Source organism: Ziziphus jujuba, chromosome 2 (assembly GCF_031755915.1).
Source record: "Ziziphus jujuba cultivar Dongzao chromosome 2, ASM3175591v1".
NCBI classification, from domain to species: domain Eukaryota; kingdom Viridiplantae; phylum Streptophyta; class Magnoliopsida; order Rosales; family Rhamnaceae; genus Ziziphus; species Ziziphus jujuba.
This window is the reverse complement of record NC_083380.1, coordinates 24,216,497-24,229,262: the sequence shown is the minus strand read 5'-3', so window position 1 is coordinate 24,229,262 and position 12,766 is coordinate 24,216,497.

Sequence of the window (12,766 nt, the reverse complement as noted above, 5' to 3'; positions counted from 1 at the left end):
CATAGGTTGGATTGTTTCTCCAGTCACTTGGAATTGATCTTCTGCTATTGGAAACTCCTCCATACCATGAGCCTACACTCTTCCTCTTGAATTGATGCCCCAGTTTAATAGCCACATGCAACATCTCCTCTAATTTCACATATTGTTGCAATTCTAGTTGGTTGGCAATCTTACGATTCAAGCCACCAAGGAATCTTGCCATGGTTGCTTCTCTATCCTCATTCATATTTAGCCTCATCATGAGCATCTCCATCTCCTTGTAATAATCCTCCACGGACCTACGTCCTTGAGATAAAGATTGAAGCCTTTGATGGAGCAACCTATGATAGTGTGATGGCATGAATCGCTTCCTCATGGCTCCTTTTATTTGTCGCCACGTAGTGATCAAGTCATCTCCAACTCTCCTTTGGGTGTTTTGCAGTCCACCACTGGAGTGTATAATGACCAAACTGCATTGCTGCCAACTTCACCTTCTTGGACTCTGAATAATTATGACAATAAAAAATCATCTCCATTCTCTCCTCCCATTCCAAATATGATTTTGGATCACTTTTTCCCATGAAAAGTGGAATGTTTACCTTGATATTCCCTAGATCATCATCTTCATTCCTTGCTGGTCTCCCATGAATTGGCCTTTCTTGAGGTTTAAAAATTTCATCAAACCCCTCATCCAAGTCATCTCCAAAGTTACTTCCCTGAATTCCTCTCTTGGTCGCCCTCGGCCTCCTCGACCTTGACCTCATCCTCCATGAGCATCTAGCCTTATATTCGGCACTCCTTGGGATGTTTCTAACCTATCCATCCTTTGATTTAAATGGTCAAATTGAGTATTCATCCTCTGTAGTTGCTTCAAGACAGCCCTCATATCCATTTGCTCACCACTCCCCGAAGCTCAGGAACCCTCATGGAATCCTACAGACTCTTCTTCATTAATTCTTAAAGGTGGATCTCCTCTTCTCACCCTTGAAACTACCATGCAAGTATAAATAATGCAAAATAAAATAAATTCTCACCAAGAGTCGCTCCCTCACCTGTTTCACTTAATCAAGGTCTCGACACTCGTGTTTTCATACTAGTTTCGGCTTTTATGCTGTTTTTAAGCTCATACACTCTTGCCTTTTTCCACTCAATGAATTATCTCAAAGTTCTAATTAAAACACCCATAGAACAACAATTAGATCGCAAGTATGTTTTAATTAAACTTATCAACAAAACAGTAGCGAAAAGTAAGCAATATCGAAGGAATTAACAAATCCTAGTTTTCAGCTTTTCTAGGCAAAATAAGGCAAATCGAGGAGAAAAATTTGGAATTTTTAAGAACTGGACCAGATGGTGAGAGTTTAAGGATTTGAAAATAAAATTTAGGAAAAAGAATCTCAAACACAAACAAGAATCAAATCGAACAAAAATTAAGAATAGTGTTGGTTGTTATTCCCGTAATTCTAGTTTTGTATCAATTCATTTGTCTAATTTTAATCCAAATAATTTAAGCACTCAAAATCCAAATATCCAGCAGCAAAAATAATTATCCAACAATTCCAAATATGTAACAAATATTCAACAATGCAGCAGTTCAAAGAAATTTCCAACAACACCAAATTTAATAAACTGAATTTTTTTTTTATTCTGCTTTTCTTCTTCCTTTTTTTTTCCCACTCACAGAACATAAAACAACTGTAGTAGTAAGAATCAACACCGAAAATTTCAATTCCACACCAAAAAAAATCAAACCCGTGACCTCCACCAAACTACAAAAGTGTAGTTTTTTTTTTTTAATATCTGTTCGAATTTTTTTTTTTTTGAATAAATGAATGAAAATATTGAAGACTAAAACAGCAAAGAAAAATCGATAAAACCCAAATTAACAAGAACAATGATAAAAGACAACCAACAAACTAGGAAACAAAAATACGATAAAATGAGAAAATCTTAATTCAACTAGGATCGAATTTTTTTTTTTTTTAAGATGCAGAACATGTATGGGATGGATGCAACCTTAACCTAATGCTAAAATTGCAGAATAACATAAAAAAATAAATAAAGTAAATAAAAATAGACCAAACCTGAACAAAATTTGACTCTGATACCAAATGATAGGAACTTAGGACGACCTGCTCCTAAACCCGTATTATACTAGCCCGGATCTAATTATATTCAAGTTTTAGTGGTCACCTCAACCCCTAACCAACTTATGATTAGAAACTTTGGTATATCGAAGACACCAAAATAGGTGATGGATGTCCTATTGATAAGTCAAAACTAAAACACTCACTCTCTAATGATGTTTTAGGTGTTCAAAAGAACAAGGATAAATTTAATCTCACAAATAATTTTCTATATATATTCAAGCTTAATTCTTATTGAAAAATAAGCCTTTAAATAGGCTATACATTCAAAAAAGAAACCCTAAAAACAAAGGAAAAACCGGCCATACAAAGTAGTTTCCTATGGTGGCCGAAATTCTCACTCCTTTCCTAATCTAATTTGGATTAATTAATTTCTTTATTTTGAATTAGGCATTAATTAATTTACAATGAAAATAATAAAATAATAAATTTCCTAAACTTATTTCTCCAGCAAATAAATAAATAAAAACAAAAAAGTAATGATAATTTCCTAAAAAAAACTAGAATCAAATTAGGAAACTAAAATACTAGCTTTTTAACTAAGTTGACTTTGACAAATTTTTGACCACTTTGAGCTCCAAATCAGCTTCTATATGCTTTTTAGGATGCAAAATAAGCTTATTTTGAAGTCCCACATGTTTCCCTTGCTTGGAAGAACAATAAAAAGCCAACTCAGCATAATACAGTAAAGCCAGCACAAAATACAGTAAAAACCGGCCAAATTTACTAACTATCCGGACAACCCCTTTTTGGACGACTTTGAAGTTTCTTTGACTTGATTCCATGTCCTCTTAGACATATTTATTAAATCCATGAAACATTGGAACCACTTCATGCTTCCTGGACTCCAAAAATATACCAAAACTGCTATCCGAGTCCGTACCGGCTTCCACCACTTGTATGCTCAGAACATGTCTTGGATCTTCAAGTATGGACAAGCCCTCTTGAGAATGAATTACCACCTGGATAAAGGCAAAAATTTTGACCTTAGATCTCTTAACTTGAGCCCTAATGATTGGCCCGATCTTCATCCGTATTGGGTTAGCACCTTAGCAGGTTGTCGGTTGTGCAGGTTCGGCCAAATCACATCACTTATGGTCGATAAAGTTTGATAAGCAGTTCCATACAAGTAATGCCTCCAAATCTTCAATACAAATATCACCACAGGAAGCTCTAAGTCATGAGTAGGATAGCGCTGCTTATGCTTCTTCAACTGTCTAGAAGTATAACCAATGGCCCTCTTATGCTGTATCAATACACAATCCAAACCCTGGAAAGAAATGCCACTGTAAAACTCAAACCCTTCATTGACTTATACCAATGTCAAGGTAGAAGCTGAAGTCAACTTCCTTTTCAATTCTTGGATCCTCTAGTCACATCTGTCAATCCACTCAAACTTAGCCCTTTTCCTGGTTAAATATTGAAGTGATTCTACTATATTTGAGAACTCTTCTACGAACCTACGTTAATACCCCATTAAACCCAGGAAAGTATGCACCATTACTATTGTTGTTGCTCCCAATTTGAAACTTCATCCACTTTCTGAGGATCCGTAGAAATGCCACTGGCAAAAGCTACATGCATAAGAAATCCCACTTGATTTAGTCAAGAATTATTTTTGCTAAACTTGGCATATAACTGCTATTGCATCAGAGCCTACAGCATCCAAGCTAGATGCATCTTATGCTTTGCTTTGCTTTGCTTTGCTTTTCAAGTACACCAAGATATCATCCATGAAGATAATAACAAACTAATCTAAGTACGATAAAAAAAACCCCCAGATAGATCGATCAAAATTGCAAGGCATTGATGAGTCCAAAAGACATCACCAGAAACTCATAATGCTCGTATCTCATCCTGAAATAAATCTTGGCATGTTTGATTACCTAATCCTCAACTTATTGTATCTTGACCTTAAGTCAAATCTTGGAGAACACCTTAGCATGTTGAAGCTAACCAAATAGGTCATCAATTTAAGGCAAAAGGTATTGTTATGGATAGTGACCTTATTCAATTGTCTGCACTCTATACACAACCTTCTTGATAAATAACACCGGTGCTCCCTAAGGTAAGATGTTGGGTCTAATAAACACTCTATCCACTAACTCCTGCAATGAAGTCTTTAACCTTTCTAAATCAGCTACGCTCATCCTATAAGATGACAAAGAAATAGAGCTGTACCAATAACTAAATTAATGGGAAAGTTTATCTATATTAATGGGAAAGTTTATCTACCATTTTAGAGGTAAACCTAAAAGATCATTAAGAAACACATTTGGAAAGTCCCTAACCATTGGTACATTGTAACAACCCAGCCCACCCGCATGAGATATTGTCCACTTTGGTCCCAGCCCGCACGGTTTTAAAAAGCCTCTCAGTGATTAGGGGTCCCACCCCTTCACCTGCCAGTCCCACTGACCCGGGCCTCCCAGGCCCAACTCAGATATTTTCCGTTTTGGAAGCTAGGTGGTCAGCCTAATCCTACCCCTCACGTTTTTACGTTCCTTGTCAAGAAGGCCTCTTTGGGCTCCTTTGGGAAAGGCCTCTCAAGGGAAAGATATCCACACTCATTTATAAGGCGTGCTTTGTTCTCCTTTCCAATTGATGTAGGACCTCACATACATCCTCCAACCTCACTTCATTTACTTGGGTATCAATCACATGAGCTAGATACCCTTTATAACCTTTTCAAACTAAGCATCTGGCAGAAATGACAAAAATCAAACATGAAGGTATTTGCCTTTGCTATCCATCGAAGACCACTACTGGTAAACTCGGTCGTTTGAATATCACCTATTTGCAAAAACAATGTACTGAAGCCTAGTTCAAGGTGAGCCAATCTATCCCAAGGATCACATCCAACTTGACATTCAAAATAGAATAGGATACCTATATGCATCTAATGAAGCCATAAAGACTCCCTTATAAGTATGGAAATCTCCAAACAACACCCTAAAAGAACTGAAGTCATCCAAACTCATGCAACTTACTTATGTGAAATAAAAGAGTATATGGCCCACAAGTTAATGAGAACATGTGCGTCATTATCAAACATAGATAATATACCTATCACAACATTTGGGGCACCCTGCACTTCATACCTGGTCATAGCATATACTTTGTCTCTGGCAAATGGTCATCCCTTTTGATCTCCACTTTTGGCTATGGATGTGGACTATTTTCTAGTGCTAGTAGAACCATTTGAAGTGTAGCCTACCTATGTACCTTATCCTCCATAGCCACCAATTGGCTAAAATTGACCATTCCATCCCCGAGGCTTTAGCTTGGCTATGTCCTTGATAGGGGCAGTCCTTCTTGAAGCATCCTCATTGCCCGCAATGAAAATTTGTTCCATCCCACTAGCACAGTCCATCATGAAATTTACCACAAGGGTTACATGTAGAATGGAAACTACTTCGGCCTACGTGTCACATCCACCCTTTTGGGATCTATTGCCCCCAAGGCTTTACATGTCTCCTTTTAATTCTCCACTATTTAAAGATCATGAATTGAAACTGCCCCTCTTAGATGATCCTTGGCTAGGGGTCCCTGAAGACATTCCATCAATTTATCAGCAATTAGACTTACACGTCAAGGTTTGCCTCTCTACTTCCAAAAAAGCATCTCTCAAAGATTGATATGAAATGTGAACTATTCATAAGATACTCAATGCTATAGTCTCACTCAAGCCATCCAAAATTATTTTCCTCATTTTAAGATCATCATAAACCAAGTTGGGGCAGAACTCAAATAGCTGCTTAAGTTTTCGCTTATATTCATAAACTGTCATGTTACCCGAGTAAGTGTCTTAAACTCTTGCTTCTTAGCCTTACCAAAGGTTGGAGGGTAGAATTTTGTGTGAAATGCAATCTTGAACTCTGTCCAAGTGTGGTGTCTACTATTCTTTTCACAAATCCACCACTTTCTAGCATTCCCTTCCAGCATAAAGCTAGCTATGCTGACCTTATCTTCTTGTAGTTACTGCATACCCTCATCCAGAATTTTCTCCATATTAGCAAGCTAGGGTAAAGTTGTAAAGGTCTGTGGTGTTATTAAAATCCACTGCTCCAAGCCTATAAGCATGATTAATAGAATATCCAATAAACACACTCTTATTGAGTGGTCAACCCAAGCACTTAACTAGATGCTTCCTATAGGGGGGCACATATGTTCTTCCAGTGAAAACTTCTCGGGAAGTACATCTACCTCCTCACAGCATCAAAAAAGAGAATTATTCAAAAGAATAATAAGGATATAATTAATTTCAAGAAAGATGTTAGGCAAGAATAAACCAAACACCTGATGAGATGTATAGCAATGCGTAATCCCCGACCAATTCATAACCTAGAGGTTTGATATCAAGCTGATAGGATTAAGCCTGGGAACCTTCTAAGAAATCTTAAACAATTTTACCTAGGTATGTCTCACTTGGCAATCCTTAGAGAAAGCCCAATGAAACCTCACCTGAACTGCGGACAAACAAAAACACATGCAATATCGAATAGTACATCAACAAATAAAGATAGAGCCATAATAGTATGCAAGTTCACAACTATAATCAACATCCACAGCCCATCATACCATAAGGCATTACTACATTTACATATTAGGGTCACTACCATGTCCATAATTTAGATTAGAACATTCTAAGAGCATTTGTAAAATTAACTAATACAACACATGGAAACAAATGTAGGAAAATAAGATAAATATAGGGAAGATAAATTCTACTGCTGCTGTGGAAAACATGGAACAATAATGCACGAGGTAGAATGTTTGTCAACTACCTGGACATAAGGGAATGAATTAAAAACAAACAAAACGTGAGATAAAGATATCTCAATGAGTATCATATAAGAAAAGAAAATTAATATTTCATTTTGTAAATCTTTCTTTCAAAGCCTCTCATTGCACTCTTTTGAAAGTTTCTTTTTAAAATCATTTTACAAAACTCAAATTGTACCTTCAATCAATATCATAACATAGATAGTTAAATTCAATAAACCATTTAAGTATTATGGATAAAACCAACATGTTTTAACTATTGAGCATAACTACTATTCATTTATGGGTCGGGACCTAAATGCCTTTTTTTTCTCAAGAGGTGATTTCAAGAATTAAACAACTCACAAATCAGTAGCCCATGTGACTTATAGCCGCCCTCTCACCAAGGATGAATTTAATCAAAAAGTTTTTTATATTGATTCATGGAGTAATGAAGCCAGATTCAATCATGGAAAGGGGGGCCTACTTTTCCTGATGCTAAGTAATCCTATTCAAACATAGTTATGCTAATGGAACAGGAAAAGTTTTCAAATGATATGGACCCCAACGAGATTAGCAAGAGCCTCAAATTGCTTAGTGGTCAAACTCTGCCGTGCTTGATGGAAGAAATCTTCTCTCCTTTTTTTTTTAGAATTCTTTCTCTCATAAAGAAGATTCTTCAATATATATATATATATAGTAAGTAACTAGGACCCCAAAATGCTAAAAAGGTAGGGGAACCAAAGTGGTCAATATAGGAAAGATAAATGACTATAAGGAACCAACAAATGAGATAGCGCATCCATGACAATGATGTTTGTCAGCTGGTATTTGTTTAGTTATTAACAGTAAAATAAAATGTCATAAAAAATTTTATTTATTAAATGAGATAGCGCATCCATGACAATGATGTTTGCCTTGCTCAATTGTGTAATGGATTGCAGCTTCCCCAACTTATTTAATCTTTGAATCCAAGACTAGTACATAGAGGAAAACTTAAAGGTCAAGCTCAAAAGATCTTATTGGAAATTATAAACTTGAAAAGACCAGTTCTGCTTGGGGATATATCTTTGGATAAAAGGAATCAGTCTTGGCTAAGGCTTATATACCAAGAAACCTAAGGTACCATACAATATATCTAGCATTAGCATATGATGCACTGCGTTTCGAAACACCACTTAACAGTAAAAGAGAAAAAAAAAAAAAAAAAAAAAAAAACAGGACTGATAACACATCAGCGATTGAAACCATTTAAAATCTTGTCAAAATTAAGATGAAATGATAACACATATATGTAAATATAAATATCCATATATGCATAAATAAGCATTTTTAATTATCAAACTATATCAAATATTCAACCACATATTTTATTATTAATATGCCTAAAACATTTAAAATTATAAACCACTAAATGGTACAATTGATGCTCACTCCTACTCCTTTGCAGAGTTACCTTCAAGCATAATATAGGTACTTGTAATATAATAAAATATTCCTCAGGTTCCAAAAAATCAAGCCCAAAATATTGATGCATACCAAATGATTTAAAATAATTTATCCAACTATAAAATTACTAAATTGAACACCGAATGGTCCAATTATATGGTGAACTCTAAGAACCCAAAACCCAAAATTGGGGTTTTTATAAAGTTGAACTTCTATTGGTCCTATTAACATCTACTTACACAAATCCAACTTCAATTTGGTCCTAGGTTATCCAAACAGTGTCACAATTTTGTCCGGAATTAAACTAATTCACCAAAAATGAAACAATTATCAAAAGACATCCAAAATTCATAAACTTTATATTGATGGAAAGCCTAAGAGATGAAAAATACATTGGTGTGCTCTTGGTACAAAAGTGTTTTTCCAAATGTTCCATTGATGGATCTCTAAAATGGTGAGGAATCTCAAAGAACGGAGGCCATAAATGGATTCAAAAGTCCAAAAAAGGGGTTATCGGGTATACGATTGCTTGAAATGGCAAAAAAATGGACATTTAGTTAGAAAACAACTCCCTCATGGCTTCACCAAGTCGATCTGGGTGCATCGCCATTATGATTGCCATGAAACTTGGAGGTTTTTATATGCTTGATCTGCTCTGTCAAGGTAGCCCGCACATGGTGGTTGATGGTGGCTGGAGATGATTGAAACTCGTTGACCCAATTGGTGGTGTTTATGGGATTGGGTTGACTTAGTTCAAATTCTCAGCCTAGGGATAGCTTTCTCCGATTTTGGGGACAAAACAAGAATTTTAAGTTTTCTTCATCGTTGGGCACACTTTCTAGTGCTTATATAGGGCCTTGATCACTAACAGACACAAATCCAAGATTGACTTGGACACTGATATAATACTGATGTTTAAAACTTCTCAAAACCATAACTTTTTAAGTGTAACTTAGAATTTTTCTTCCTATGAGCTCATATCGATGAATTCTGATCAAATTTTTCTTCCTATGAGCTCGTATCGATGAACCCTAATCAAACCAAAATATTGACTATAGAAAAATTCAACCTGCAACCTACATACGGTCCACTTGATCAAACCCAGTCAAACTTACACAGTAATGGTATTTTGGTACGAATCGTTACAGAAAGAAATACATCCCAAATGGCTCATGATCTCATGTGTATGAATGTGAGGGCAAAAGTTACAATAATATTCTCATTTAAAAGGAAAAGAGGCATTATTAAAACTAAAATCTCACCTAAATGAAAATAAAAAAAGGGTATAATTTATTTTGAGGAACCCATTACTAGAGAATCTTGTACTTTGTAAGGTGCTATTAATTAATTATTCTCATCAATATTAAAGTCTTTTTTTTTTTATGAAGAATAGTTAAATCATTTAAAAATATAATGTAAAACTTCTATCTATTTTTCTCTTAAGTTATGTTAGCCAGGAGATAGAAATGTAGCACATATGCTATATATGAGTGACACTCAATTAATGATTTTAAACTAAAATTTTATTTGGGTCTCATTATAAGTTGGAGTCTAGTTACTAAAAAATAAAGTTTTTAATATATATACATATACACGATCAGGTTTTTATCATATCGATCTGATGGTTTTATTATCAAAATTTCATTTTCTAACATTTTGATAGCTTCAAGAGCTTATATGGTTTTTTAGAACCTTATATGATTCACTTTGCCCAAATAGAATTTTAATATATCATTAAATCTATACTTAGATAATAACTAAATTTTAAATCCTAATATTTGATGTTATCTAATGGCAAATAAAAGATGACCTAATGGCTTTAGCATCACATGGACTTGTTGTGAGCCTAACTTAATATTTTTATATGTATATATATATATATAGTTGGTTCAATATTTGTAAGTATTTTGCTTTGAGTTGATATTCCAGCTTTTTGATAATATGATTTATTAATTTTAATTATTTTAAAATGTGAATCTGGTTTTTATAAATTGGAATACCTTTAATTTCGGTTTCATCTATTATGTGTAGGGTCACCATTAAAATTTTCATCTTTCAAGTAAACATATTATGAATGATATACAATAGGGTTAACTACATTTCGCCCTCTAGAACTATTATATTTTTTACAACTTACTGTCGAAACTATATAATCCCTCACATCATCGACTGAATTATTATATCATTTTGTCAGTTTAAATACATACCGTCTGAAAAAATGTTTAATTTCACCAAATCTATTAACAGAAAAACAAAATTTCATAAAAGTACAAAAAGTTGTATAGTTTGGGGGTAAAATATAGCTATCCTATACATTATAATAATTTTCTACATGATGTTTATATAAACTATGAATTATAAATTGATTAATAGAAAGCAATTAATCGATTGAAGGTGAAACTTTAAAAAGAAAATTAACAAAAGAAATTAAAAAAAAAATAAACTTAAGAAAAAATTTAGTTATATTATATAAGTATATATTGATAAAAATTTATCACATTAACAAAAACTTGCGTAGAACATTTCAACTAGAAAAATTTGAAATTTGAGGCCTTGATGATAAGGACTTTGGTAGCTATAATGTTAACCCAAACTAAAAATATTACAACTAAAAATTCAATTAATATTATAAAATTAGAGAAAGAAAAACAAAAGAAACAGAAGACCAAACAACAAGATTGGCTATATAATTCAATATATTCTACAAGGATCCTATTTATAGAACCATTTAATATTCTATATAATCATAATAAAATATAGATAATATATATAATAATAGTAAATTAGTGTAAGTTAGACCCAATATAATTATGCTAGATTTAAAATAATTCAGCTCAATTTAATTTAATTTCATGCCACAAATGAGTTTTAAGACCATAAAGTTAATCTTATATGAACTCATATAAACCATTCTAGTAATACATCTTCACAACTCAACAACTCTTAAAGCAATATCCATTAGTTGATAATCCTATATGAATTGATAATTAATATTTAAATTTAAATCAAAAAGCCTAAATGGAATAAGCATAAGCATCATTCATTTTTCCTCATTTGAGAATTATTTTATATTATACAAAAAATAATTTTCTACTTTAGGATTCGTTAAAATTTATCAAGTAAAGGATATTTACATGGCAATTGCTATAGGTTTTTCACATTCCATTATAGTTTTGAATTTGAATTATGAGATAATCATAGACACTTGACATATCATAATGTCTTCCTTTATAAATTTGGAGACAATTTCCAACCTCCCATTAGGCATGGATGGAAATTGAAAATCTAGAGTTAAACACCAATGATCAATGTCAACAAGTTGTTGCGACCCATAAGACCAAATTTGGAATATACACACTTATAAATGGAGCTCAAAACGTACGTAACGTATATAACCAGACAAATCGTGTAAACCAAATAAATTTCTCAAATTATCCCTTTACTTTTTTATTACACTAACATATTCCCTGAAGCTTGTATGATACTTGTGGCCTTCACGAGCTAGGATTTATTTTATTTTATTTTATTGTCTTCCATTTCTCTCTCACATTAACATATTCCCAAATCCGTGCAATAAAAAAATAGTAAAAGAAAAGGTCAATATTTCTTTTTCCTTTGCTATCGAAGTCCTAATAGGAATCAATATCCTCCCACTGCGTACAGTTAGTTAAATTCAGTCTCCTTTTACCTAGAAATGAATTAGTATTCACGTGGTTTTAGCCTATTCTACAACAGTTCCTTCAGCACTAGAACTCTTACTCGAGCTTATAAGTATGCTCAAGCTCCATAACCATTAATGTATCCCCGTAAGTATTAGCACTTCTGGTGATCGATCAAAAAATGGGTGAGCTTACACAACTTCCAGTTGGGTATAGGTTTTTGCCAACAGATGAAGAGCTTGTCAAGTACTATTTACTAAACAAGGTCTTTGACAAACAACTTCCAACCACTATCATTCAAGATATTGAAGCAACTGTGATTTATAGCCAGCCTCCCAGTAATTTAGGTATATAAATATATATATTAGCTAATTTCGAACATTTTCTTCGTTCTTTTTGGGTTAATTTTATGATCTTTCAGAGTTTTTTTTTTTTTTCATAATTATATTTAGCATTTTTTTACTCGTTGTTTGATTTTTTAGATATGGATGCGATCCCTAGGGATGACAAGTATTCTGGAACAGAAACTGTCACAAGATCATGGTCATCGTGGCATACAGTACAGTATTGGGTTTTTGTTGACTCATTAGAAATGATTAGTATGGGGTAGCAGAGAAAACTTGCCACGATAGAGCTATAGTTCCTTGTATAATAAGAAGGTATGTAGAAGGGATAATAGAAGTCTATTTTACTAATTAGATAACCATGGATTTGTTTTTGTATAATTAAATATAACTTTGTTTATACAATTTTGCCACAGTAAGCGGC